Consider the following 14,049-nt stretch of genomic DNA (forward strand, 5'->3'; position numbering starts at 1 on the left):
TCTCTGATGATGCAGTCATGCAAGGGCCATTTGTTGCAGTTTCCATCATTGACCAGGATGGTTTACTCTAACCATGTAACTGACAGTCCCATGATCCAATTCCCAATGACTGCAATGGGAAACATCATAGCACAGTCCCTCCAATGTACCACCATTCCCTAATTACTCTCATAACATCGAGGACAAAAATATCCCTTTAGCTCTGCTTTGAGTGCTCCTGAAGAAGGGCTAATGCCCGAAACGTCGATTCTCCTGTTCCCTAGATGCTGCCTGACCTGCTGCGCTTCTCCAGCAACACATTTCCATCTCTGATCTCCAGCATCTGCAGACCTCATTTTCTCTTTGAGTGCTCAAAGTAAGGCAATCAGTGCATTGAAAGCTTGATAACTTTCTAATGCATAAAACAATTGTTCAGGGGCCTGGAAATCAAGAGTATTGAAAAGATGCTGAATGTACAATTGGGAGAGAATGCTGGAGGGAATGAATACATCCTAGAATCTAGAGGTCACTGACAGAGAAAACATCAGTCAGACAGAGAGAGAGAGACAGACAGACAGACATGGAGGATCAGTATAGTCAGACAGTATCCAATGAACAAACAGAATTCATGGACTTCTTTAATAAAATAATTCAGATTTTTGATTTTGGTGTTGCATTGATACTCTGTAACCCTGTAGTTTCTTTTGGTTCCTCTGGTCTCCGTGTGAAGGGTTCATAATAACAGGTGGCTGCTTTAGCCATTTCACACCATAAATTTATTTAATTACAAACATATTAGTTCTCACTCTGTATGGAATTTTATAACAAATTTCTGGCTTGTATCAGAAAAATGTGTCAGTGAGCATTGTGGGAAAAATTTAACACACTGATTAATCTCCAGAAATATTAGTAATGACTACATGTAAGTAAGACAGCTGGGAAATAAGTGATGCTGATAAGACGGTGCCTTTGACATCAATTTACAGCCTTAAAGTGCAATTTTCTCTCAGTGACAGCTTAGTCAGGAAATACAATCTTGAGATGATCTTTCAAAAGAACAAATAAGTTTCACTGAACTCAACAAGAGGCATTTCTTTACAGAATTGGAGAAATCAGTCTGACAGCTTGTTGTTTTCAAGCTTTCCGTTTTCAAGCTTTCCTGCAACTCATCTTGTTCTTAGAAGATTTACTTCCAACTGAGTTGATTAAAACAAGAACCTCTCCACACCAGTTACTCTTCAAAATAACTAACCGAGGTCTAAAGCAAGCAAGATTTCTAGGAAGCTTCGATTAAAAATGCACTCCAATGTCCACAACATAACTATCATAAGCAGTGAACTGTACCCAGTGGTATTGCTAGCCCCCTGGGAAATCATACATGCACCCTCTGCCACATTGTTTCTAGACATGTAATTCATACACATGTTTCTCCCGTGTCTATTTCATGATGGAAATGCCATCATTCCTCACCCAGAAAGAGCACAGAATTAATCTCACAGCTGGAGCAAGACATTCCACATTGTTCACCCTCCCAAGCGAATGAACTGAACCAGCTGTGAGTGGTACTGCTGAGTGAAAGCAATAGAACACAGCTGAGTGTGCAGCGCTGCTGTTGTACCATCGAACAGCACAAACGGGGCTGAAATAAATCCCCTTTTGACAGGGCAGGGAAGCGGGCACCTTAACGAGCACTGATATTCTCTCAATCAAACACAAAACATTGTGACTTCATTCTGCTGTCTGTTTGGACAATGACATGAAAAACCATGGAACTGTAGCCACACAGGGCAAGAAGATAAATTCCCTCTTCCCACTGGACCTCTCCCTTTCAAAAGGTTTTCCACAAACTGTCCCTCTGATCCTCCTTTTTAGTCCTGAGAGTACGACCGGTTTATCAAATGGTTAATGGCAAGTTGAATCCGAACTGACTCCAGCTGCATGATCAGATACTGATCAGGGAGGTGCTTCCTATAACCTTGCCAGCAAAAGTATTGACTGTTTCTGCAAGCGTGAAATACCACAAGTAAACATCAAGTCAGTTCCAAAGTATATTTCCTGACGCCAAAACCGCCTGCTCCAGGATAACCCCAGTCTCAGGAAGCTATTGTGTTCAAGCAGCTTTGCTCCCTTCCACTCATTCTCATGGCAATTCCTCACCTTACTGTCCATCCGAGAACTGTTTGGGAAGACTGGATGAAACAAATTTCACTAATCTGGTACCTCACTGCTGCTGTGCAAATTCCGGAATAAGTGAAAGGCACCTCTGTTTAAAAAGGCTCCAATGTTATATAGTATTAAATGCTGGCAACTGGTCCCACAAGTGTATGGGAGCGCATGAGAATTACAGCAAACACCCTCTTTCTCTCAATTCATTTGAACAGCTGTTGGCCTGTTAAACATGCTGTCCATTCTGTACTCACTGTTCATGGCATGGTGAGGTCCAGAAATATAGGGGAAATAGATTAGAATCAAACCTCTTGCCCCCATTCATCACTTAAATGAACGCCCCCATCTTATCCTGGGAGACTTCTCCGAATAGAATTTTCCAGGCCACTATTATCCCCTGAGCAATGTAGATTAACTGGTCATTTCTCTCAAGGCTCAGCACCATTCATGCCCACAATCTCTGCCAGCTGGAAGGACAAGGGGAAGCAGATACATGGGAACACCACCACCAGCAAGTTCCTCTCCAAATCACACACCATCCTGATTTGGAAATATATCGCCGTTCCTTCACTGTCGCTGGGTCACAATCTGGAACTCCCTCCTTAAAAGTGCTGAAGATGTATCTACACCGCATGTACTGTAAAGTGAACATGAAAGTATCCATAGTGACTACCCTCTCAACAGAGAGATAATTGGTGGAGAGCTTAACCAGAGGGTGACCAGGCTTCAGACGATGGCCAAGACCTGCATGGTGACCCCACCCCATGTGGGAATTGAGCTGTTGGCATCAGTCTGCATTGCAAACCTGCTGGAATCCAACTGAGAAAGGTGGTGAAATTTGAATTCAATAAAAATCTGAAAGAAAAAGCTAGCCTTATGGCGACTACATAACCACTGTCGGTTTTGTAAAAATCTATCTGGTTCACTAGTGTCCTTTAGGGAAAGAAATCCACCAGCCTCACCTGGTCTAACCTCCATGTGATTCCAAACCCACAGCAATGTGGTTGACTTATAACTGCTCTCAATTATGAATGGGAAATAAATGCTGTTATAGACAGCAATACCCACATCCATGAACAATAATAACAAAAAAAAATAACAAAAAAATGCAGATCACCTTAGGATGCTCAGATTATATATAATTGCCCATTCTTTCTTTACCTTTGCTATAATTATGTAGTGACGTCTCAGGACTGCCTCGGCCATGACTTCAGCAGCTTTACTCAGCAGCATTATAAATGAGAGATCCCAACAGTTAGTGATTCTGAGGTGAAGTTTCCTTTGCTGTAAAGGTGAACAAACTTTGCACTTTAATCTCATTATACTGGTCTTCCAAACCACACAATGCAAACAATGCATTTTCTACAATCAAACTATTTCAATTCAGATCCAACAGAGTTAGATTGCTAGATTAAATGAAGTGTATCATGTCCAACAAATCCAAATCATGTCAGTGTATACAAAGGGAGATTTACTCTGCATTATACTACGTTATAAATGCCAGTTTTAAGTAAAGGTTTAAGTGTTCCATAATGGGTTTATAGTGTTGTTATCTTTGATTTGTATATCATAGATGGTTTACATGTTTATAAGGAGTCATATTCCCTATGAACCCACCTTAGATACCATCCCAGCCTCCTGAAAACTACAGACAACAAAACCACATAAGACATGTAACAAACTGCAGTACCTTACAGTTCGGGACACTGACTCCCAGAACAGTCTGAGCTTCAAATAAATTGGTACTTGAGTGAAATGGAAAACAAATTTTAAAATATCTTGCCCACTTAATCCAGCTCAACCCTCCATAAACAGAACTAGACAACTTGCACAGACAAGTGCTGTTGAAGCAGGCTAATCTCTCAGTCAACAACAAACTGTGATTGGAAATCACACAGAGCAGCAGACCCACTCAATGGAATGCACCTCAAGTGGGTTGCTGGCTACTGACATGGATCTGACACAATCAGAAATTCCAATCTGAGTAATGCTGCTGTTCAAGCAAGTGACAACTTGTCACTAAAGGTAAAGCACCAAATAATGTTCCTTTGAAGAAGCGTTTTTCTGCATTTGGTCCCCTGAAATGCATTGCCTGCATGCTTTCAGTGGCCATCATTACGTCAGCTATCCTTCCTAATACATCTAAACATTTGATGTTGGCTGGAAATTTAACTGTGAAGTCTTCACAGCACAGCCTGATCTAGTTCCCTCCAGGCATCAGTCCCCATGTCTGTGCAAGGGATCAGCAACTGAGCCGCTATGTATGTTCTTGTTCATTCACCAAAGAGTGAGAAGAGTTAGAATGCAAGAGTATTCTCAGACAATCCAATCCATTTGGCACAGAAAAGGTTAAAAACTTCTCAGAGCTGGGAACTGGTTGACTGGAATGGATTGTCTATAATCCTATATCTGTCTAAATTCTAATCACCCTTCAAAAGAAAGAACATCAAAGGTGGTGAAGTCAGACACTTGACCATCCACTCAATGCACTCATCCCTCCTCTGTCAGATGTGGACTATTCATGTTATTCAGCCAGACTAAAATAGAAAACTCGCTCAATCCTAGCTAAGAATTGTTTCTTCTATTGACAGCTCAGTAACTGGACTGTGGCAATTCCCTGTTCTTTTTTGTGCTGCTTCGTAGATTACTCGGTTTCATAGTCTGAGGTACAGCTAGGGTTGCGTTGACTTTGATTAAACCACACAGAGCAATAAGATTGTAAGGGCGAGGTTTGCTGGCAATCTCGCAGTTGGACTTTATTTTTCCACCAATTTGCTCCATCTCAGTTGCTAGTTCTTTCTGGTATTTGGGACGGTGGGTGTGCCAGCAGGGGCTGGAGATTCTGTGAACTTCATGGTGCTAAGGGGGTGTCCAGCTGGCCTCACCAGGATGGAGGTAAGGAGTTCCACAAGCATCTCGAAGGGTGAGGGGTCCCATGAGCGTAAGGGGATCCTGAGGAGAGGAGGTGAGGGGTCCTATGAGGGGTGAAGGGGAAATGTGGGAGTGAGGGGTAACCATGGGTTCTTGGATTATCAGTCCTCGCCGTTTGTCCAAGTGGCCATTCCTCGTACATGAGGCTGCATTTCGATAATAAAGAGAGTACAACATCAAGCCTGATCCTGTCCTCATCCAACATCCAGGTACTTGCAGGTTATTCTCCTTCTCCAATACACACTACAGCTATAATACAAACACTGGGTTATTGTAATCGCTCGTTTGGAACTTCATTGCATATATCATGTTCTCCCAATATAACTCTTGTACCTCATGTTTTGATAGATTTCAAACAAAGCAGCAGATGATAATCTCAGTCAGTCTGTCTGTCTCCTTCATACAGTGCAGATATAAGCATGGAGTTGATAGAATCACACATTGCTGAAGATTTTTCACTACTAAAGTTGCAGTTTCGCTGATCTCTCCTCTAAAAGCCACACACAAACATTCCGAATGGGAAATAACGGGCAGAGTTTTATCAGTGGAGCTGGGAGGGAGGGGTCATGGTAAAAGTTACATGTCAGCTCGTCCCCGATTGGAAAATTTCACTCACTAATTCCCTGAAAATGGAGCTTCCACTTCCAACAAGGCAGAAACTTTCCTTGGAATGCCAGGGTGCACCTATTCTGTCCACATTTTGCTGCTTTACAGCTGGACGTTGCTCCAATCTGCAGGGCTGCCAACCACCCACAGACCTCAGCGATTTGACTGGCTCTCCTGCCTGCCATCCCTGATTGGATGAGGCTCCTCCATGCAGCTAACTAATTGGCTGCCTCCAGAGAAACCACGTACTGTACACATATAGGGCATGGTTGAAAAATCAAACCCCACAAACAATCCCCATGTCCAAGAATCTTGCAAAGTGACAAAGTTCCAGTGGCTCAAAGCTGTCCATTGGCTAGCTGCTGAAGCCACACCATAATTAGAATCCAAATCACAATCAAAAACAGGTCCAAAATTTTACAATTAAAAATAGAACAGGAACAGAGGGATTCTGAGTAGACCTCTGTCTCCCTATTCCTTTCCTGTGCCTCTACAGTTCATTTCCTGCACTCGGTCTTCAATGTTATTTCTTCAACTTGAAGCAACTAATCATCTGACCATTCTTGTGCTCAGTGGAAAGAAAGAAATATTTCCAGCGCTGGATTGCCAGAAAGGGAATAGAGGCACAGCCGACATCTTCAAAATCTGATGTACTGCCCTGTACCTTCATAATTAGTTGTGGTGCTTTAGACCTGCTGCTTGCTGTCACTGAATGAAACACAATCTGGTGTGAAAATGCATGCAGAGGAATTTATCACTGCAATTGAATTAACCCTTCAACTTCAAACAAGGCCTCACAATCCACATAGCCTATTCAGCTGCACGTATTGATTGGAAAATTTCACTCACTAATTCCAACGAGGCAGAAAGTTCCCTCAGAATGCCAATGTGCATATGCCCACATTCTGCCCACATTTTTCTGCCTTACAGCTATGACTCAGAGCATGCAACAATGAATAATTTGCTCCTGATGATTTGAATTCAGAGTAGAAACTGACACAGACTTTGACAGAGTTCTAGCTCGCTCCATTCTCTTTTAAAATTAAAACTTTTCGTCTTGAGAAGCTGCTGATCCCATGTCAGAACCAGGTCACCTCTGCTTCCAGCAGCAAAACTGATCAGAGTGCTGCCGCTGCTGAGTTTGGTGCTCGATTCCTGCATTTGACTGGTACATTTGGAACAGGCTTCACGTGAAGAGATTTCACAAAAAAGTGAAACTTGTTTTCAGGCAGCTGTGTGGAAAGACCACCAGTGTGGAACCAACAGTACAACAGGTTAGACTGGCTACATGTAATACAATCCCTGACCATCAGTGACTTGGTGATGAACCAGTAGAAGTATCAGCACCTGAAACCTTTCCCAACGGACCTCTTGTAGAATTCCTAGGTGTGTGTCCATTAATGGCCATTTGGCAGGCAAAGCATCCAATGCCTTAAAACAGTGGTGCACAAACCCAGGCACTTGTGGTGTAGAGGAGGCTCAAGTTTGTGATGGGCTTCAAACTAAATTGACCCCATTCAGATAGAATTTCACATTGGCCTCAGACCCAGAAACCGTTCTCAGGGACCCACGTTTTGAGCCATCTCGAGGAGCTGTTTCCTCCATTCAGCACAGAGGGATTTCCTGAACCGTCACAGCTGCAGTCCCTTCACTTCGTCACTTTCTTCCACTGGCAAGATCAACCTAGAATTCCATTTTACTGCCAGAATGGCCAGTAGAGGGCACTCCAAGTCAATGACCTTCCCATTTCCAATGGGGATTTGGAGGGTGTGGTGATCGGAATGAGGGTCAGGTGGATCTCAAAGAGAATGAGATCCCACATGGGAACTGTTAACCTGGGACAATCAGGCAGCCCTGGCTGACAAATATAAACTGCAGTCTCTCACTGAGTCTCACAATAAAAACAAAAAAAAGGAAAAAAAAAGAAAAATAAACAGGAGTGTCAGAGGTCCTGTTCATTCTGAGAGCTGGCTCTGAGGGAGCTGGTTCACTGTCAAGGGCTCTCCACGTGTAAGTAAAGGGTGGCTTGGCGACGGAAAACCAGCCTCTGTGGAGTTATTTTATGCACCCATCCAGGCAAGTGGGGAGTGTTCTATCACACTCCTAACTTGTAGATGGTGGACAGACTTTGGGGAGTCAGGACATGAGCTAGCCACTGTAGGATTGGAGTTACTGGATCAGGCAGGAAGAATGGAAGGATAAAAGTACTATTTTTCTTCAAATTAGGGGAACTAATTGTAGTTGGTGACGTTTGAAGGATGTTGCTCACTGTTGATCAAGGTCTGCATTTGTTTTAAAGGGTTAAGACATGATTGTTTGCTCACTATTTACAAAAAAAAAGAAAAGAAAAACAAAAAAAAACTGCAGTCTCAGAGATCCTATTCATTCTGGGGACAAAGCAAGCCAGTCAGAGTCTGTGTACTGTGCACATCTAAATTAAAGGTGACTCGGTGACGGGATACCTGCCTCTTAAGAGTTATTTCAGAGGAGAGGATGTTGCATGCAGCAGTCCCGTATAAAATGGAGATTAAGTAGGTTCACAGACCCCCAGGACCACTGTAATTTTGCAGTCCCAAGGAGTCCATGGTCAATGTATATACAAACTGTACAATTCAAATTTTTGTTGCACACCTACGCCATCTTCCTAATCATTATGCACCTGCTGCTTAGAGGGGTGAGCAGATTGGAGGATCTCCTCATGGGTCTGTTTCTGGGTCTTGCCGAGATTGCCGTTAACAAATCCGGGCAGGTCCTGTCATGGTCAAGAGTGTAGTGCTAAAAGCACAGCAGGTCAGGCAGCATCCGAAGAGCTGGAGAATCAATGTTCGGGTATAAGCCCTTCAACAGGGCATAAGCCCTTCATTCCTGATGAAGGGTTTATGCCCAAAATGTCGATTTTCCTGCTCCTCAGATGATGCCTGACCTGCTGTGTTTTTCCAGCACTACATTCTCGACTCTGATCTCCAGCATTTGCAGTCCTCACTTTCTACTAGGTCCTGTCATGGGACTGGTGAGAGGTCATTACACCCGATCATCTGCTGCTCTTCCATGGTTATACTCAAGTGTCCTTGGAGAGAGAGCACACAGTGATTCCTAGTGGGTTTCAGGCCATCCATAACCAATGGGCACTGCAGATGTAGGTTTCCAAAAATGAAACTTTAATTTCAATTTGATAAGTTTCCTTTGAAATTTAAATTTTTGTTACAGCCTCCCTGTGGAACTGACAACTCTAATTTGGTATATTTAGCTAATCTGGTTATATTTTTAAAAAGCTGACAGGATTCCTCTCTCAGCAGATATGTTAAAGGACCTGTTAAATAGTACAGATTATTAAAATGCTTCATTCTCCTCCCTCCATCCTATTCCCTATCAGAAATCTGGATGTCCTTTATTCAGTAACATCAGGGACATTTTGCTGTAAGGGCCAAATGTTCAATATCCAGAACAATATAAATAAACATTAGCTCTTTTTAACTCAATACTGTATTTATTCAATAATACAGTGGTGGCTACTGCAATGGACCAGACCAGGTGTAGGATACTCAGAAATAACTACTTCACTTCCTCAGGGAAGTTGAACCAAGGTAATTTCTGCCCTGTCTATTGCATTGTAACATTTCTGAAAATACACTCAGCTGTGCGAGATAAAGCTCTCTGATGCTGATCACTAATTTTCTCCGTAAGGTAGATCTTCAATAAATAGTGCACCTCACGTGAACAGTAAATAACATAAGCTCTGACTAGCATACAGAAGCCTCTCTGATGACAAGTATGGTGCTGGAGGACAGCCAACATTGTAACATTACTTAAAAAGGGAGAAAGAGGGTGACTGGGTAATTACAACCAGTATAAGCTTAGTGATAGTGATCAGTGAAAAAGTACCTATAGGACTTGATTGAATTATTTAACAAGGTACCAAGTCAACTGAATGAAGTCAGCATGTTTAGAGTCATAGAGATGTACAGCATGGAAACAGACCCTTCGGTCCAACCCGTCCATGCTGACCAGATATCCCAACCCAATCTAGTCCCACCTGCCAGTACCCAGCCCATATCCCTCCAAACCCTTCCTATTCATATACCCATCCAAATGCCTCTTAAATGTTGCAATTGTACCAGCCTCCACCACATCCTCTGGCAGCTCATTCCATACACGTACCACCCTCTGCGTGAAAACGTTGCCCCTTAGGTCTCTTTTATATCTTTCCCCTCTCACCCTAAACCTATCCCTCTAGTTCTGGACACCCCGACCCCAGGGAAAAGATTTTGTCCATTTATCCTATCCATGCCCCTCATAATGTTGTAAACCTCTATAAGGTCACCCCTCAGCCTCCAACACTCCAGGGAAAACAGCCCCAGCCTGTTCAGCCTCTCCCTGTAGCTCAGATCCTCCAACCCTGGCAATGTCCTTGTAAATCTTTTCTGAACCCTTTCAAGTTTCACTATCTTTCCGATAGGAAGGAGACCAGAATTGCATGCGATATTCCAACAGTGGCCTAGTCAATGTCCTGTACAGTCGCAACATGACCTCCCAACTCCTGTACTCAATACTCTGACCAATAAAGGAAAGCATACTAAACGCCTTCTTCACTATCCTATCTACCTGCGACTCTACTTTCAAGGAGCTATGAACCTGCACTCCAAGGTCTCTTTCTTCAGCAACACTCCCTAGGACCTTACCATTAAATGTATAAGTCCTGCTAAGATTTGCTTACCCAAAATGCAGCACCTCGCATTTATCTGAATTAAACTCCATCTGCCACTTCTCAGCCCATTGGCCCATCTGGTCCAGATCCTGTTGTAATCTGAGGTAACCCTCTTCGCTGTCCACTACACCTCCAATTTTGTTGTCATCTGCAAACTTACTAACTGTACCTCTTATGCTCGCATCCAAATCATTTATGTAAATGACAAAAAGTGTGGCACTCCACTGGTCACAGGCCTCCAGTCTGAAAAACAACCCTCCACCACCACCCTCTGTCTTCTACCTTTGAGCCAGTTCTGTTTCCAAATGGCTAATTCTCCCTGTATTCCGTGAGATCTAACCTTGCTTATCAGTCTCCCATGGGTACCTTGTCGAACGCCTTACTGAAGTCCATATGGATCACATCTACTGCTCTGCCCTCATCAATCTTCTTTGTTACTTCTTCAAAACACTCAATCAAGTTTGTGAGACATGATTTCCTACGCACAAAGCCATGTTGAGTATCCCGAATCAGTCCTTGCCTTTCCAAATACATGTACATCCTGTCCCTCAGGATTCCCTCCAACAACTTGCCACCACTGAGGTCAGGCTCACTGGTCTATAGTTCCCTGGCTTGTCTTTACCGCCCTTCTTAAACAGTGGCACCACGTTTGCCAACCTCCAGTCTTCCGGCATCTCACCTGTGACTATCGATGATACAAATATCTCAGCAAGAGGCCCAGCAATCACTTCTCTAGCTTCCCACAGAGTTCTCGGGTACATCTGATCAGGTCCTGGGGATTTATCCACCTTTAACTGTTTCAAGACATCCAGCACTTCCTCCTCTGTAATCTGGACATTTTGCAAGATGTCACCATCTATTTACCTGCATTCTATATCTTCTATATCCTTTTCCACAGTAAATACTGATGCAAAATATTCATTTAGTAACTCCCCCATTTTTTGTGGCTCCACACAAAGGCCACCTTGCTGATCTTTGAGGGGCCCTATTCTCTCCCTAGTTACCCTTTTATCCTTAATATATTTGTAAAAACCCTTTGGACTCTCCTTAATTCTATTTGCCAAAGCTATTTCATGTCCCCGTTTTGCTCTCCTGATTTCCCTCTTAAGTATACTCCTACTTTCTTTAAAATCTTCTAAGGATTCACTCGATCTATGCTTCCTTCTTTTTCTTAACCAAACCTTCAATTTCTTTAGTCACCCAGCATTCCTTATACCTACCAGCCTTCCCTTTCACCCTGACAGGAATATACTTTCTCTGGATTCTTGTTATCTCATTTCTGAAGGCTTCCCACTTTCCAGCCGTAGCTTTACCTGCAAACATCTGTCCCCAATCAGCTTTTAAAAGTTCTTGCCTAATACCGTCAAAATTGTTCTTTCTCCAATTTAGAACTTCAACTTTTAGATCTGGTCTATCCTTTTCCACATGGATTTTAGCCAGACTGACTGGTCTGAAAAGTAGAATGCTATGGAATCCAAGTGGCATGTTAGATACAAAATTGATGAGTGCCAGAAAGAAAATAGTGAATGTTGAGAGATATTTCTGTGACCGGAAGGCTTCTGAGAAGCGCGGAGGAACAGTGGGACATTTTTTTTCATTCATTTAATGGGAGGTATGCACCACTGGTTGAGTATTCCCCATCCCTTGTCGTTTGAGATGATGCTGTCATCTTGAGCTGCTGTAGTCTATTTGGTCTCAGTACATCCACAATGCTCTATGGGTGGGATCTCTACATTTCTGACCCAATGATACTAAACAACAGGGATATATTTCCAAGTTAAGATGGTGAGTGGCTTTAAGAGGAACTTGCAAGTGATGGTGTTCCCATTTACCTGCTGCCCTTGTCCTCCTAGGATGTACTGATCATGGATTTGGGAGATGTGATCTAAGGAACCGTGATGAACAATGGACATGGAGTAAATGCATGTCCCATAGATCACTGAAGTTTACAGGACAGGTAGGTAAAGTAGTTACAAAGGTACATAGAATACTTGCCCTTTATTATCTGAGATACAGAAAATCAGAGCCAAGAGGTTGATGCTACAATTGTACAATGCATCAGGTGGGCCACAGCTACATACAGGTGCTGTCTACAGTTCTGATCATTAAATTACAGGGGGAGCTAAAGAGGACATGGAGGAGATATATGAAGGAGTTGCTAGGAATGGAGAATTTTAGCATGAGAAAAGATTGGACTAGAGGAGTGAATAAATTATGACTGATTTCCCTTTCTGCAGAGATCAATAACCAGGGGACATAGATTTAAAGTAATTGGCAGAAAAACTAAAGGGGAGTTGAAAACACAGTATTTTCCTTACAGAGAATGGTGGGTTCTAGATTGTACTGCCTTGCAGAAGGTAGAAGCAAAAACCCTCATTGCAGTTAAAAGTGCCTGAAAATGATCTTTAAGTGTACCTACCATTTACAGAGACCAGAAGATGGTGGAAACATGGCTTAGAAACCAGAAACCTCTGACAAAGAACAACTTACCATTTCCTGAAGTTTGAGAGTAGGGATTGAAAAAAACCATGCCACCAAAATCAGTTTAACAGCAAATCTTCTTCCTGATATTTCTGCAAAGTTGCTCCAACAATAAAAGTCACGATTTAAGAATTCCAGCTAAATCAACACTGGTGGTTGGACTGAAGTGCCCACAACAAGAAGGATACATGTTAATCTTCACTCTTTACATTTTGAAACCACATGCTCAGATACAGATAAGTGCCTTTATTAATGAGCTGCAGTTTTGCCCAATAATGAGCTCAGGGGTCACAGATCCCAATTGTTTTGAGTTCCACCCTCTAAAGGAAACATCTGGGATTAAAACAATGCGGCAGCTTGCACACATCCTTCTGTCAGTCACTTTGCAACGTTCCCACGGACAAAGGGGTGGAAATGATATGCTAAACTAACCTTCAATTTTTTCAGCCACTTTTTGAAGGACAAAGCTTTCTGACGCCAAATGGAATTTATTTAAAGCCTGGAATTTCTTTGTAATCTCGCCTTCTCACATGAGGTTAAATTTAACCCTCACCAACAGACAGGAGAAGGCAGGAGACACATTAAATCCAACAGGTGCCAAGCCCACTATCTATCTGCTCATGCTGTGGAGATGGGAATTAGGCAAACTTTAAAAGAAAAATATTGTGTAAATGGAAACGCTGGGGGCCAAGCAATCGCCTCCTCTTTTCCTGAGTTTAAGGTGATTAAGCCATCACTTCGTCTGGAAAGGGGCACTCCTCTGTGATATACCCTCAAGTGCATTGTACTGAGATTCTAGCAGTGAACATTGGCAACACAGCGACGATAGCTTGGCCTTGTTTGCAAAGACCACCCTTGTTAGTGACTTCCTGCATTTTACAGTTTTGCCAATTTAAGTCCTTAAGTGGGCAATTAATGCCAGTTGTGATGAAAGGTATATATACGTTTTGGATTTAGATTTCAAAATAGAGACTGATGGATGTGGTCAGTATTGTGATGGTAGTTTTTTTACCAGGTCAGAAAGTCATTGGACTTGGATGATCTCCGTGCTTCTGTTTCCCAGAATGAATGTGATTGTCATAAAAGAACTTGAGAGAATTCCTGTGCTGTTAATGGATAAAATGTTGAGAATGTTGGGTTTAAGACAGACAGGGTAAACGTGTTAAAGCAGAGTTTCATTT

General features: G+C 42.6%; 1 protein-coding gene across 4 annotated transcripts in view; it reads right to left on the bottom strand.

The window, feature by feature from the left end:
* The window catches only part of kank3 (KN motif and ankyrin repeat domains 3), a 58,702-nt gene that overhangs the window by 27,426 nt on the left and 17,227 nt on the right, over positions 1-14,049 (bottom strand). The window contains exon 1 of one of the 4 annotated variants that reach the window (XM_043721065.2): positions 12,878-13,016. The exons of the other annotated variants lie outside the window; for them this stretch is intronic. The gene's annotated coding sequence lies outside the window, so the exon portion shown is untranslated. Of the gene's footprint in view, positions 1-12,877; positions 13,017-14,049 lie in introns of those variants that run through there. 4 annotated transcript variants of the gene reach the window in all.

This window comes from Chiloscyllium plagiosum, unplaced genomic scaffold (genome assembly GCF_037043375.1).
Source record: "Chiloscyllium plagiosum isolate Xiang-an unplaced genomic scaffold, Cpla_swu_hap1 HiC_scaffold_28, whole genome shotgun sequence".
Lineage (NCBI taxonomy): Eukaryota > Metazoa > Chordata > Chondrichthyes > Orectolobiformes > Hemiscylliidae > Chiloscyllium > Chiloscyllium plagiosum.